Source organism: Prionailurus viverrinus, chromosome A3 (assembly GCF_022837055.1).
Source record: "Prionailurus viverrinus isolate Anna chromosome A3, UM_Priviv_1.0, whole genome shotgun sequence".
Lineage (NCBI taxonomy): Eukaryota > Metazoa > Chordata > Mammalia > Carnivora > Felidae > Prionailurus > Prionailurus viverrinus.
Genome location: NC_062563.1, coordinates 66622950 through 66638377, shown reverse-complemented (window position 1 = coordinate 66638377; position 15428 = coordinate 66622950). Strand labels below are relative to the sequence as shown.

The 15428-nt window shown below is 37.0% G+C and overlaps 1 protein-coding gene across 5 annotated transcripts in view; it reads right to left on the bottom strand.

The window, feature by feature from the left end:
- SOCS5 (suppressor of cytokine signaling 5) overlaps positions 1–15428 on the bottom strand; it is a 67115-nt gene that overhangs the window by 26764 nt on the left and 24923 nt on the right. Inside the window, exon 2 of one of the 5 annotated variants that reach the window (XM_047853272.1) lies at positions 12277–12372. The exons of the other annotated variants lie outside the window; for them this stretch is intronic. The gene's annotated coding sequence lies outside the window, so the exon portion shown is untranslated. The remainder of the gene's footprint in view (positions 1–12276; positions 12373–15428) is intronic. 5 annotated transcript variants of the gene reach the window in all.

The following is a 15428-nucleotide window of genomic DNA, read 5'->3' as shown; positions in this document are numbered from 1 at the left end:
TCCACCCCAGACAGGATTTGCAAACAGGGTTTGCACGGCATATTCATGTGGTGGAGCAGAATGGGTACAATGGATTAGAGAAATAAAAATATCATACATATAGCATATGGATGAATGGCACAAAAATCAGTCAGACACAAAAGACTCCATATTGACATATATACATATGCCTGCACATATGTGTACAAAAGGGCAAAAATAAACTACATCATTTAGGGATGCACACACAGGCAGTAAACTTTATAGAGAAGGGAAAAATGATTATCACTGAAGTAGAAATGTTACTTCTGGGAGATGGGATAGGGTAGAGAGAGCTGGGATCTGATCGGGAAGGGGCACTGGCAGGCACTGTATGTGGATGAACACGGTCAGTGCTCTACTTCTTAATCTGGGTGGTGTGCTTTTTAATTAGTCATTAAAATGACCCTTTATATTTTATTCACTGTTCAATATATATGTATATTTCACCATAAAAAGGGAAAACAAAGAGCAAAAAGGCAGCATACACGAAGGAACAAAGAAAGCAGAAAGCAGTATTTGCTGTAGGCACTAGCAAAGTGCTGCTAACAACCACCTCAGGAATCTTTAGTGAAACTCAAGTTAACAGTCCATCTCTACACTAGACTATCGTTTCCCTTATTATATTACCTTTATCATTAGTGTAACATGCTACATCTTAAGACAATTTCTAATCTAATTGTAAGAGAAACACTCCTTTGCCAAGTTTCTTTTCCTACTTGACTCCATATGGTTATATATATTTTGCTATATACACAAAGAGCCATTCCGAGAGAGAAAGCCATAAACATTTGGCACAGCAGATCCAACAAAATGTTCCACTAAAGAAAAACATGAAATATTCAATTACATACTGGCAGATTACTTCTAATGTTATGAAATTAAACTACACGTTAAGTAGTTAATTCAATAACTTACAATAATACTTAAGAACATAACTCTCCGTGGCATGATGGTATTCTGCCACAATACTGATTTATTCTAAGATGCTGTTCTTTATGAAAGAACCTAGGTTCTTGCCCCTGTTCTGCATCCCATTAGCCATGTAAGCAATTTGGATTCCACTTTCCTATTTAACAGCGTGGGAGAAGAACTTGGGTGTAATTTATGTTTCCTGGGTGTAATTTATGAACTATTTAACTTAGTCCCTTTAGTTGAAATGAAGCTAATGGGAAAAAAATTTGTTTGATTTTAAGAGTTTTCACATATATGTAGAAGCTGTAAGAACATGTGTTCTTGCCTTTACCGTTAGTATTTTCTAGGACCAATTCTTACGTCGTCAAGCATAGCTGGATGTGTATGAGAAGCACACTTCCAGACGACCCATTCCACCCACTTTTCAGTCCCAATAGCCTAAAAAGTCTGCCTCAATTTGGCTATTCCCAATTGTACTTCATATTCACCAAATCTAAAATTATCTTAAGATTCTCCCCCAAATTGGGATATCAGTACTCATTTTCTACAGAATTTCTCAGAAAAATTTTATTTTACTCTTCTTCCACTTCCCACCCTTATATTTAATGTTACCTAGTTCACCAGTTTCTTTTTCCAGGATGACTCTCACTGCCAGTAGCCTTGTCCAGATTTCTACTGGCACACTCCTAAACTTCCACAACACCTTAGTCTCTCCTCTCTTCCTAGACTCTTAACACTGCTAGACTCCTCTCCTTTCAGGAACAGTCAACAGTCACATGCAGCATCTTTTACCCGACTTTCACTTGCTGCCATCCATCATTAAGCCCTGTTTAATCCCAACTTAATTCTTCTTCCTCTGAAACACCTTCACTACTCTGTAGTTCACCATTCAATTCAATGTTTAATGTCTATACCAAGCTCTAATTTCTCAAAAAGGGTTTACTGCTAACATCACAGTTTGTTCTCTTCTGCTCAGATTGTTGCAGGCATGTTAACTGTATCGCTATAATGGTACTGTGAGATTCAAAAGACAAAGAAGTCTTCTACTTCTTTTGGTGACTCAAAATACCTAGGTGAGGGATGGGAATTTATATCCAGATGTTTTTGGAAAAGACAGAAAGGTATCAGAACCAATGTACTCTATTCTATTCTGGCTCTTCAGTCTTGGCTCAAGCAATGGAGTGAATCAACTGCTGGCTCGTAAGGTGGCTAATCAAGTCTGATTCACCATTTTGCCAAACTGACCAAACAATCAGCAGCAATGGGAAAGTGTTTTGAGATTCTGCTTCAACCACTGTACCTGTACTCTACTTAGATAATTAATTGAAAGCTTGATCTGAGAATTTTAGTAAACATATTAGAATACTATTTGGACTATGTGACCAGTTGGATAGAGGCCAAAACCGAGAATTTTCTAGGCAGCATATTACTGGCAATCAAATATTCAATCATTCTTGTCACTAAGATAACTTCCACTTAGTAACAAAGGGGGTCAGATGATAGGAACAGAGCTAATTTTCCTTACTCCACCCTTCTTATTCTTCTTCAATGCTAGAGAATTTCATAAAAGCAAACCACCAAGCTACAGCCATAATTTCTTTCTCATGGTCCAGTGACAGTAAAATCTCTGTATTTTGTTTATTTATTTTATCTCTACACCCAATGTGGGGCTCAAACTCATGACCCTAAGATCAAGAGTTGCATGCCCCTCCAACACAGCCAGCCAGGAGCCCCTAAAATCTCTATATTTTAAAATGATACGGACTCACAGGTTGTACTCTCCTATGGCTTTAACATATAGCAAGAGACTCTTAATTAAAATGAAATCTAATCTTTTCTTGTGAAGAGCCACTTATGCTTCTTTCTAATTCCACTCTTGTACCCATTTTCCAGATTTCACACCACGATGTTTTTCATAATTTTATTTTTTAGCTTATACTTCAGAAACTGTGATTGGGAGAGGGGAGTACATTACTTCCCATAAAGCTGTGTTCCTAATATAGTGATTGTTTTCATCTTCTTTTTTTAAATTTCTTTTAAAAAAGGTATATAATTATGTGGTTTGTGTTTGGGGATAGTGGTGGTGAAATTAGAATAAGACTGCATCTCTCTTGAGGATATTTGTAAAAAAACAAAAAACAAAAAACAAAAAACAAAACTCCCCAAAACAGTGTAACACAGCAACCCAAACATCCACTGACAAATGAAAGGATAAATAAAAGGCAGTACCTATACATGATCATACTCAGTCTTAAAAGGGAAAGAAATTCTGACACAGGCTACAACATGGATGAACCTTGAAAACATTATGCTAAGTGAAATAAGCCAGTCACAAAAGGACAATATTGTATGATCCCACTTATATGAGGTACCTAGAGTGGTCACATTCATAGAGACAGAGAGTGGAGTGGTGGCTGCCAGGGCTGGACAGAGAGGAGAATACGGAGTCAGTGTTTCATGGGTACAGAGTTTCAGTTGGGGAAGATAAAAAAAGTTCTGGTGATGGCTGATGGGAATGGTTGCACAACAATGTGAATGTACTTAATGCTGCAGAACTGTCTAAAAATGGCTAAAATGGTTAACTTTTATGTGTCTTTTACCACAATTTAAAAAAACCGATTATAACACAGAGAAGAATATACAATCTTTTAAGTAACTTTGTGTTCTGTGTGGTTAATTTAGAGGCATTACTGAAAAGGAGAAGCCACACCCTCTTATCATTGGCAGTGTCCTCTCCACGTAATGGAGAAAATGGAAAAAAAAGTTAAGTCTAAGAAATCAGTGTCTACATAAGCAATTTCCTTGTTCACATGGGTATTTAAATATCACTGGCTGCTTAGGTCTCTGACAATTTTGCTGTCTTATCCATCCATTCAATACTCTATGAGCATGAACTATGTGCTAAACTTTATGTAAGATGCTGGAGATGAAAAAGAGAGAGAGAGAGAAAAGAAAAAAAGAAAAAGACACTCAGCCTGAGAAGTCCACAATCTGGTGGAGAAGGCAAACAAATTACAATGCAACCTAAATTCTAATTAATTCTAATTAGCGCTGCTGGGAACACAAAGCGCAAAGCAACTACCTCGAGCTGGGGAAGTGTGGCACACTGCTAGCTGCACCCTATACTTGTCCTCCCCTTCTTCCATAATAATATAATTAGCTGGTACAAAGCCACCAAGATTAAAGACATTTGTGCCAACGAGGCGCAAACAGATACATGTTTGAGGGACCCAGGAAACTCTGTATGCCCTTAGTCCCTTTTTTGTTCCTTCCTATGTCAGGTTGCTTAAAACAGATACCTCCACTTTGGACCATGAGGACAAGGGTCGAATCTGAAGGATTTTGGAGCCATGAGCTGGAAATTACTTCCCTAAAGCCTTTATGGAGAAGAGCAGTCATTTTAGCCCTACACTGCAAATTCTGAACTCTGATAGGAGAGAAAGAAATTCTCTCCTGTTTTTAGGCCACTGTTATTTTGGAGGTTCTATTACTTGCCGATGAACCTAATCCTAGCTAATGCAGGGGATCAGGGAAAGGCCTGACAAAAAAGGTGACTTTCAGCTAGGTTTTGAAGAATAAGTTACCTACCAAGTGGAGAAAGGCATTTCAAGCAGAGATCATGCAAAGGTAGAGACTCAGGAAAGGGTCTAGCTTTCCAAAGGGAGAGGAGTGATTAAGACTGCTGAAGTACAGGGCAGGTGGAATGGAGTAAAAGAACAAGCAACCTTTAAAGCTGGGAAAAATAGACTTTAAAGGGTATTACATGCCCTGCTAAAAAAAGTGCTTTTATTCCTGTACTTGGCCACATTAAATGACCATGACTTCATCGATGATTCTCTGCATATTCTAATTTTTTTTTTCATTTTATTTATTTAAGAGAGAGAGAGAAGGAGTGAGAGAATCTGAAGCAGGCTCTGGAGCTTGCTCCCATGAGCCTAGGATCATGACCTGAGCCAAAATCAAGAGTCGGACGCTCAACTGACTGTGCCCCTCTGCACATTCTGGAAGAGCCAAACGGCCCAGTCAGAAAACAATCAAAACTGTATGGATTAAAGTATGGTGATGACAGGGGTTAGGGAAGAAAAGAAAATCTTATTTCTGTAAGAGTAAGGCTCACTAGTACTTCTGCAAATGTTGAGGACTAGAAGGAATAAATATCTGGCACAAAGAAAAGATTAGGACTCCTGAGAAAGTGAAGGGAGAGGGATAATGGACAATATGGAAAACAGTGAGCATATGTAAATTTTGGCAATGTGTGCACAGATAAAGATTAGAATACCCACCTTCCTTTTAAAGCAAACTGAGGTCTATGAATTATAACTATGAGCATCTGATTATAATTTTATTTTTATTATATGCTTATACCCATGGTTTCCTTTCACAAGTGGCTGTCATAAGTGTGTAAGAGCCAAAGAACACTAATCCTATAGTAGGAATTTGGTATTTGATGATCAAATACCTTTTCCTAACAAAGAAGAGTTATAAATATGAACAAGGGAGAAAAAATAATCTGTGCTCTTTAAGGTTTTTAAGAGTTTTAATTTTTATTCAAGCAAGTAGTATTCTTTTGTTTCTGCAGTAATCATGTATTATTATTCTGAATTTTTAGTTTTAAAAAAAATTTCTTTAACGTTTATTTATTTTTGAGAGACAGAAAGAGGCAGTGCATGAGCAGGGGAGGGGCAGAGAGACACAGAATCTGAAGCAGGCTCCAGCCTCTGAGCTGTCAGCACAGAGCCGGACATGGGGCTCGAACCCACGAACCATGAGTTCATGACCTGAGCTGAAGTCCACCGCTTAACTGACTGAGCCACCCAGGCGCCCTGAATTTTTAGTTTTATAATTCAAAAAACCACCACTAATGCCTCATCAAAACAATTTAAAAACAGCAACTGTTACCTTATAGAAGTATCAGGGCAACTGAGAGGGTCTATGGCCTCTGAGAATCTCTAATACATTAATACATTCTCCAAAGATTCAAAGATCAAAAAATTCTTTAAAAAACGTCTTACAATGTTTCTGTTATTTTTGTGTTTAGCTCTTCCTATATTTATGTACCACATTTTAGCCTTTTAACAAATATTTACTGAATGCTGATTATACAAGACTGTGTGGGATAACAGAGTTTATTAACTAGAAAACTGTAGGACATGATTTTTTATGTTTTATCCTGATATTCTTGTTTTCAATTAGTTTTAGAAAGGGTTTTTGGTACCTTCAATCAGATCATGAGTTTTATCAGTATTCTATCCTGATAACAGGCATCAAAACACTTGCAAAGGAACACTAAGAAAAATGGTTTAATATTGTAAAGAGTGAGGTAGATGCTTTCTCAACTTAGACTTACAATTCATATTGTTTGTATCTAACTTTTGCTTAAAAGGACGCAGTTACCTCACTTATTAGCCCCTTAATTTCTCCTGATATTTATCCATCCTTTACAATGGTTATTCTATATTATAAAATAACTGGGGCAAAAATAGGAACTCAATAGGCAAAGAGATCTTTGACCCAAGTAACTATTTCTTAATGAATGCACATTACAATAAAAAAAAAAATTCTCCAATGATGAATCACCACACCATTTTTAAGCATCGGAAAAACAAAGCTAACAGTGAAACTGGCTATTGTGAAAACTGGTTAGAAAGTCACCTGACTCATTCATCACCATAGAGAAGACTCTCATGGCCCCACTCCTTAAACTCAAGAAATGGGAGTACAGTAATAGTGATGTCTAGGAACACAGAAAGGGCACACCTCCTAGTAAGCATCTACAGCTTTTGTAATATTCTCAAAGGGGTCAAGCCCATGCAAGATCCACCCTGGATCCTGCTCACCTCACTAGAATCCCAGACTCCACCTGGGCGTCCTTCAATCTGCCCTCTGTATGGTCACCAGGGAATGCCATATACACCAGTCTCAGAAAATAAAATTCTCTGTTCAAAATGTTTCAGTGTTCTCTACCCCCTTGAGGGGCAAAATGAAAATGTTTTTAAGTGGCAGATGGGGCCACTGAGAATCTGGCCCCTACCTTTTAGACACTACGTTTTAATAACAGTGTTTCCTTTTCCTTCCAAGTTCTAACCATCTTTAAACCCTGAACTATGTGTGAGCTTCCTGAACACACTGGGCTTCCATCCGCATGCTTTTTGAGGTTGCTCTTCCCCTTGTCTGGAATGCCCTCCCCTTACTCACACAATACCCGGCAAAACACTACACTCATTCCTCAGGTCGAAGTTCAATAGCCATCTTTTCGTCAAGCCCTCTATCACTCCTCCTCCAGGCTGACTGAAGAGCTCCTGCTCCCTGGTGTGTTGCTAAACTAGCTCAGAAGGGGAAAAGAGCCCTGATACTGTCAGTTCTCCATACATTTGTTTTGAGAACTCAAATTTGCTTCAGGGTGCTTGTTACACCGGGGAACAACACAAGCACAGCCCCAGTCCCATTTGCTTGTGTGCCATGAAGTGAGAACTGTACCCAGTGGTACCCAGCCCTGCGTGCCCACCTCAAACATTTCCCAGCTACCTCTGTCAGCCTTCTGTGTCAGGGCCATCCCTTTCCACATCTGGTGTTACCTTTCCCTCAGGTTTCAGACACCTACTTAGACAACTTCACAATAAGTCACAACAGGCAACCTTTCTTACGCTCACTTCCACAAGCCGACTTCAAGTTTTTTTTTTTCAAGGTAAAGCACCGTAGTTAATATTTATGTTCCTCTTCATCATTTTAACATGTAATAACTCTGCTGCCCTTTTTATCTGGTTCCTACCTTTTTTTTTTTAATGTGTTACTGAGGAAGTTTTTGTGTTATGTCTCGTTTTTCCCTAAGCCTGGTGATTTTCAGAAATGCACACGTCTCGTGATCGCAGAACTGACTGTATGTATGTAGCATTTGCTGATTTCTGTGGTATACAGACCACCACAGACCATTTCAAATACTAAGAGCTGGGCTCTAATGTCCAGCTTGGCTCCAACACAACATACCCACAGTCTGTTACAGGTTTTTATCATAGCAACCATTTTTTTTCATAACAACCATTTTCCTGTTTAAGGACAGTAACCTCCTGGGGGGCAGGGCCCTTTTCACCTTAATACCAACATTCCTTAAATAGTATTCAGCTGTTAAGTATGTTAGTACTCTGCTAATGTAGACACCACAGAGTAACAAGACTAAAAATGTAACATGAATAATGCTAACTATAGGGGTGCCTGGGTGGCTTAGTTGGTTAAGCGTCTGACTCTGGCTCAGGTCATCATCTCGCAGTCCATGAGTTTGAGGCCCTACTCAACTGACAGCTCAGAGACTGGAGCCTGCTTCGGATTCTGTGTCTTCTCTCTCTGCCCCTCCCCTGCTCACACTCTGTCTCTCTCAAAAAATAAACATTAAAAAAAGTTTAATAATGCTAACTATAAAACCTATTTCTACAATGGAAAATTAATATCTGCTCTGCCCCAACCCCTGCCACCCTATTAGTAAGAGGAGAGATGGGATTCAAACAGTGTTTCTAACTCCAAAGTTTATCACAAGACAATGCTTCATAACCAATCTACATATACCTACTAATCTACATATACTTTAAGGTATATGTGGCTTACAGACTAATTAAAAAAAATAATCTGGAGATGTGGTCTAATGGATTTTTCCCCCTGATTGGTAAATTTATATAAAATGTCTTACAAGGGGTACCTGGGTGGCTCAGTTGGTTAAATGTCCAGCTTCGTCTCAGGTCATGATCTCACAGTTTGTGAGTTCAAACCCCATATTGGGCTCTGTGCTGACAGCTCATATCCTGGAGCTTACTTTGGAGTCTGTGTCTCCCCCACTCTCTCTGCCCTTCCCCTGCTCATGCTCTGTCTCTCTCTCAAAAATAAATAAACATTAGAAAAATTTTTTAATGTCTTATAAGAGTATGCAAATTTATCTTAGTTATACATTTAATATTCTGCAAAAATAAAATAAAATTACACAAAATAGGACCTATTCTCCAAATATGGGCCATTTTATTGAACCCAAACTTAATCTAAGCCAGCATCAAAATCTAAGTTGATTTCTTTACAGACATACATATATATATGTATACACACACACACACACACACACACACACACACACACGTACACACATATTTAAAACTTTAAAATTCGTAGTATTTACATTTCAACTACTGTTTTCTTAATATAGACAAGTATGATTTTAAAGCTGTATGTTAGTGATTTCAATAAAAAAATTAGTTTACTCAGTAATATCTGAGTCTCAAACAATGGAGAAAAGTTTCTTCAGCTTATTTCCAAATTTTGCTAAGAAACTAAAACATACTTAGTGCCTATGAATCCTACAGCACAGAGAGTGGCTGCTCAAATTTAGCTTGAGTCCGGACAAGTGAAGCTGATCAAAACGAATTACTGGGCCCCAGTCTCAGAATTCTGATTTAGTAGGTCTGAGGTGGGGCTACAGATACTGCATTTCTAACAACTTCTCAAGTGACTCTGATGCCATTGGTCCTGGGACCACACCTTGGGGTCAGAAATACCTGTGTTCAAATCCTAGCCTGTCACTTAATATCTGTGTTCTCTGGACATGGTTTAAAATTTTTACCCCTTAATTTTCTCATATTGAAAAGCCAAAGAGTTGCCAGAAAATTAAACAAATAATATATTTAAAGTGTTGAGCACATGATGAGGACTCTAATGATAACTACCTTATGTTGGCTGAATAAATGAATGTCATACTTCAAAGTACACACTACAAGTAGTGGCTGAGATGGGATGAGAACACTCCATACCCTGTCTCTCCTACTGAATCTGATTATAAAATCTAAACACAATGCATGGGGTAGTTATTTAAAGACTGTGAAAAGTAAATGGTAGCAGGCAGACTGGGAAAGAAAACCAGAATTCAAAGAACCATAGAAGCAGCATGGGTTTACTTTTCCTGCCTTGTATCTTGCTGCCTAGACTGGGGGAAACTTATTAGTGGCATCAGTGTAGGCAGTGCTCCAGGAGAAGCCCTGTAGTTCTGGCTGAGCAGGGAAAGGGATTCTACTGGCAGGAACAGCAAGGGGCTCATATGTACCCTAAAAGTCTAAGTAAAGTCCCTAAGCCTAGAAGCTGTGGTTTCAAGAGGGTGTTGCAAGCCACTCTCCCAACTTCCCCTTCTCTCTTTGCTCCCACCACTTGTCCCTGGATGTGGGCACAACTGCAAGAAGTCAGTAGAGTAGACAAAGTTTTCTGGCTGGAGAACTAAAATGGGAGCCCCCAGGGAAGTAGAAAGTATAAGGGAAATTGATGAATGGGAGAAACTCAGAAAAGCAACTCCATAACATTATGACCTCCTGGGGCTCACTCCAGAGCTAAACATGTCGTGGAGCTCATCCTAAACAACAAACCAGAAACTCTGAGAATTGAACAGAAAGAGAAAGTCACCTATCTCCAACTGACCAATGGGCAGTATACTCATAGGACAGATCCAAATAGCAATGTGCTGCAGGCTTTGAAAACCAAACTGACACTGAAATCGCAACCCACAGAAAGCTGGCTGCAAGTTGCATGCTGAAACCAAAGGGGATGACTGCATGCTAAAACACAAAAATGAACAGTCTCCATAGAATTTAAACAAGACTCAGGGTCTTATAATACCATAGAATGCAATCCAAAATTGCATAGGAAAATCCCAGCTTGCATGGGATAATAAACAGACATCAACACTGAGATGACACCAAATGTTGGAATTATCTGGTAAAGACTTTAAAGCATTATTATAAAAATGCTCCAAGAAGGGTGAACACTCTTGAAATGAACAGAAAGTCTCAGCAAAAAAAGAGAATCAAATGGAAAGTTTAGAACTGAAAAATAACTGAAATAATTCACTAGATAGGTTCAATAAGTAAAATGGAGATGACAAAAGAAAGTCAATGAACTTGAAGACAGACTGATAGAAATGATTTAGTCTGAACAATAAAACAAAAAAGTAACAGAGCATCAAGGACCTTTAGGATACCAAAAAGACCAACAATGGTGTCACTGGCATCCTAAAAGGAGAGTGAAAGAGTGTGGTGCAGAAAAGTATCTGAGGAAATCACAGCTGAAAACTTTACCAACTTGGGAAAAGACACAATGTATATGCAGATTTGAGAAGCTCAGAGAACCTAAAGAGAATAAACCCCTAAGAAATGCATGCCTAGACACATCATAATCAAATTGATAAAAACTAAAAATAGTGAAAAAAATTGAAAATAGCCAGAAAAAAAAAAAAAAGCAATGCATTACGTATAGGGTACAGGGGAACAGCAACTTGAATGAATGTGAGTTTCTCACCAGAAACCGTGAAGTCCAGAAGGAAATGGCATTGTTAAGGGGTTGAAACAAAAGAACTGTCAACACAGGATTTCCATATCCAGTGAAAATACTCCTCAGGAATGAAGGCAAAATAAAGACACTCTCAAGTGAAGGTAAAACTATGAGAATTCATTGCCAGAAGATCTATTCTAAAAGAATCACTAAATGGCAGAAGGCAAATGATGCCATGGGAAAAACAGAACGTTAGTAATGATGAAAGAACAAAGAAATGATAACCATCTGGGTAAATATAATAAACTATTTTTTTCTTCTTGAAATCCTTAAAATACATTTGGCAATTGAAAGCCAAAACTATAACATTGACTGGGTTTTCTATGTATGTAGATAGAATATATAAGGCATTACAACAACAAAAAAGAGGAAGGTAAACAGACACATATAGTGTTAAGATTTCTACATCCCACTTAAGTGTAAAAATATTCTAAGTAGACTATAAAAACTTAAATACATTACCTCAGAGATATTGGGGGTTCAGTTCCAGACCAATGCAATAAAGTGAATATTACAATAAAGGGATTCATTTTTTGGCTTTCCAGTGTATAGAAAAGTTATGTTTACACTATGCATAGTCTATTAAGTGTGCAATAGCATTTTGTCTAAAAAAAAAACCAATGTACAGGGGTGCCTAGGTGGCTCAGTTGGTTATGCATCCAACTTCATTCAGCTCAAGTCATCATCTCATGGTCTGTGAGTTTGAGCCCCATGTCGGGCTCTGTGCTAACAGCTCAGAGTCTGGAGCCTGCATCAGTTTCTGTGTCTCCCTCTCTCTCTCTCTGCCCCTACCCTGCTCACACTCTGTATCTCTCTCTCTCTCTCTCAAAAATGAATGAACATTAAAAAAAAAAGTACATATCTTAATTTAAAAAATATTTTATTGCCAAAAAATGCTAACCATCAGCTGAGCTTTCAGTGAGTCATAGTCACTGAACACAGATTACCAAATAAATATAATAATAATTAAAAAGTTTGAAACATTGTGAAAATTACCAAAATAGGACACACAGACGTGATGTGAGCAAATGCTATTGGAAAAATGGTGCCAGTAGACTTGCTTGATACAAGCCTGCTTCACAAGGCTTCAATCTGTAAAAAAAAAATGCAGTACCTATGAAGTACAATAAAGCAAGGTATGCTTTATATTATATATTATATATTATAACCTCTAGAGCAACCACACACGCACACACACACACACACACACACACACACACACACACCAGAACACTAGAGTGAGATACAGTAAAACAAACAAACAAACAAAAAAACACAATAGGGAAGTTAAAATGGAATACTAAAAACTGTTCAAACAACCCAAAAGAAGGCATGAAAGGGAAAAAGATGAACAAAAAAACAAAAAGAACAGATGGAAAGCAAATAGTAATCATGAAATAGTAGCACTGAATCTAAACACATAAATAATTATATCAAATATAAAACACCTAAACATACCAATTAAGAGACAGATTATCAGAATGCCTTTTTAAAAAAGATGATCCAATTATATGCTACCTAGAAGAAGTATATTTCAAGTATGATCATATGGGTAGCTTAAAAGTAAAAGGATGAAAAAAGGTGTATCATGGACATACTAATCAAAAGAAAGATGGAGTGGCTATATTAATATCAAATACAGTAAACTTCAAAGCAAAGAAAATTAACAGACATAAAAAGGGGCATTATATAATGATAAAAGGGTCAATTCACCAAGAAGATATAATAATCCTAAATGTGTATGTACCTAACAAGGGAACTTCAAAATACATGAAGCAAAAACTGACAAAACTAGGAGCAGAAATAGACAAATCTCCAATTATAGTTGGAGACTTCAACACTCTTGTCTCTGTAGTCTGTAATTAATAGACAAAAAAATCAACAGGGAGATAGAACTGAACAACACCATCAACCCATTGGATCTGACATTTATAGAATACTCCATCCAAAAAGACCAGAGTACATTTTCTTTTCAACTACACAGAGAATGTTCACTAAGACCATAACTTGGGTCATAAAACAAATCTGACAAATGTAAAAGAACTGAAATAACACAAAATATGTTCTATGGCCATAATGAATTACACTAGAAATCATTAACAGCAAGATAACAGAAAAATCTCTAAAAACTTGGAAATGTAATGATGCACTTATAAATAATCCACAGGTCAGAGAAGAAGTCTCAAGGGAAATTAGAAAATATGTTTAACCGAAAGAAAATAAAAATACATCAGAATTTGTACAATGTAGTTAAGCAATGTTCCGATGAAAATTTATAGCATTAAATGCTTTATTAGCAAAGAGGAAAATTCTCAAACCAATAATGTAAGTGTCTATCTTAAAAAGTTATAAAAAAAAGAAGAGCAAAATAAACTCAAATCAAGTAGAAGGAAAAACATACCTACACCTAATATACAAAACCATGAAAGACTGAATACTTTTCCCCCTAAGACTGGGAACAAGTCACTGATATTTACTCTCACTGAAACATTGCACTTGAAGTCCTAGCCAGTGTGAGAAGTCAAGGGGATAAAAAGGCATACAGAGTAGGGTGGGGAAAAAAAGTCCCTATTTGCACACAACATGACTGTCTACTTAGAAATCTCAAAGAATTTACACAAAATCTCCTAGAGTAAGTAAAATTACAAAGCCCTAGAACATAAGGTCAACACAGTATCATATATCTACATATTAGCAACGAACAATTGGAAGCTGAAATTTAAAAATACTATTACAATACCTCCAAAAAAGTTGGAAATACTGAGGTACGAATCTAACAAAACATGTACAAGAGCTATGTGCTGAAAATTACAACACTATTAAAGAAATCAAAGAAGACCTAAATAAACAGGAAGGCATCACTTTCATGGACTGAAGTTCAACATACTAAAGGTGTCAATTCTTCCCATTTGATCTATAGTTTAACAGAGTTCTAATCAAACCACTGCCCCACAAAATATATTTTGTAGCCATAGACAAATTTATTCTAAAATCAAAAGCAAAGGAACTAAAATAGCCAAACAATTTTGAAGAATAAAATTCAGTGAATCATACTAACAGGTTTTAAAACTTACTCTAAAGCTATAGTAACTAAGACAGTATGATACTGCAGAATAAATCAGTCTTGAAAGGTTACATACACTACATAATTTCATTTACATAACATAAATCGTTGTCAGAGATTAAGGGTGTGATACAGATGGTTAGCAGGAGGGAGTTTGGGGGTGATGACATTATACTGTATCCTGATTGTGGTGGTAGTTCCATGGATCTATATATGAATTAAAACTTATAGACCTATACATCTCCCAAAATCACTTTTACTGCATGTGAATTTAAGAATTTTTAAGCTTCTAAAAAATACACAGTATAAATTATTTTAGGACTTTCTAGTTTTTTTACAAATTAAGGCTCGAAACCAAATGTTTTGAGAATGTGTACATCACTACAATCAGAACATGTAGAGGTAGGAGAATTCAATTTTTAAAAATTACTCACAAAGATACAGTATAGGTATAAATTGTAGACTCAGGAACAACTATACCCCTCAACCAATCATACAGACTATTAATGCCTAATATCAACTAAACACATGTTTAATATTGTCTTGTAAAAAAGAAAATGAGATAAAACAAATACAGCATATGTCAAATCAAAAGGAAGTCTGAATGAAGACTCCACATTCGTATGAGATATTCATTTACTCCTTAGAATGGAAATGATATTGTGCATTATCAGTATGGTATGTACCTTGTCTTTTCAAATAGCAGTTAAAGATTTACAATGGTTTATCCATATTTTTTCTCATCTGATTTCACTTGACACAAAAAACATGCACTTTCAGGAATGCTGACTGGATGAAGAAAATGTGACACATATATAATGAAGTATTATTCAGTCACAAATAAGGGAGGAAGTTCTGGCATTTGCAACAACTTGGACCAGCCTAAAGGACATAAAGCTAAGTGACAAAAGCGAGACAGAAAGACAAGTGCTATATGATCTCACCAATATGCATAATCTATGAAAGTTAAATTACAGAAGCAGAGAGTAGAATGGTGGTTGTCAGGCACTGGAGGGTGAGGGGAAATGGAGAGACGTTGCTCAAAGGGCACTAACTTTCCGTTACACGATGAATAATTTCTGGG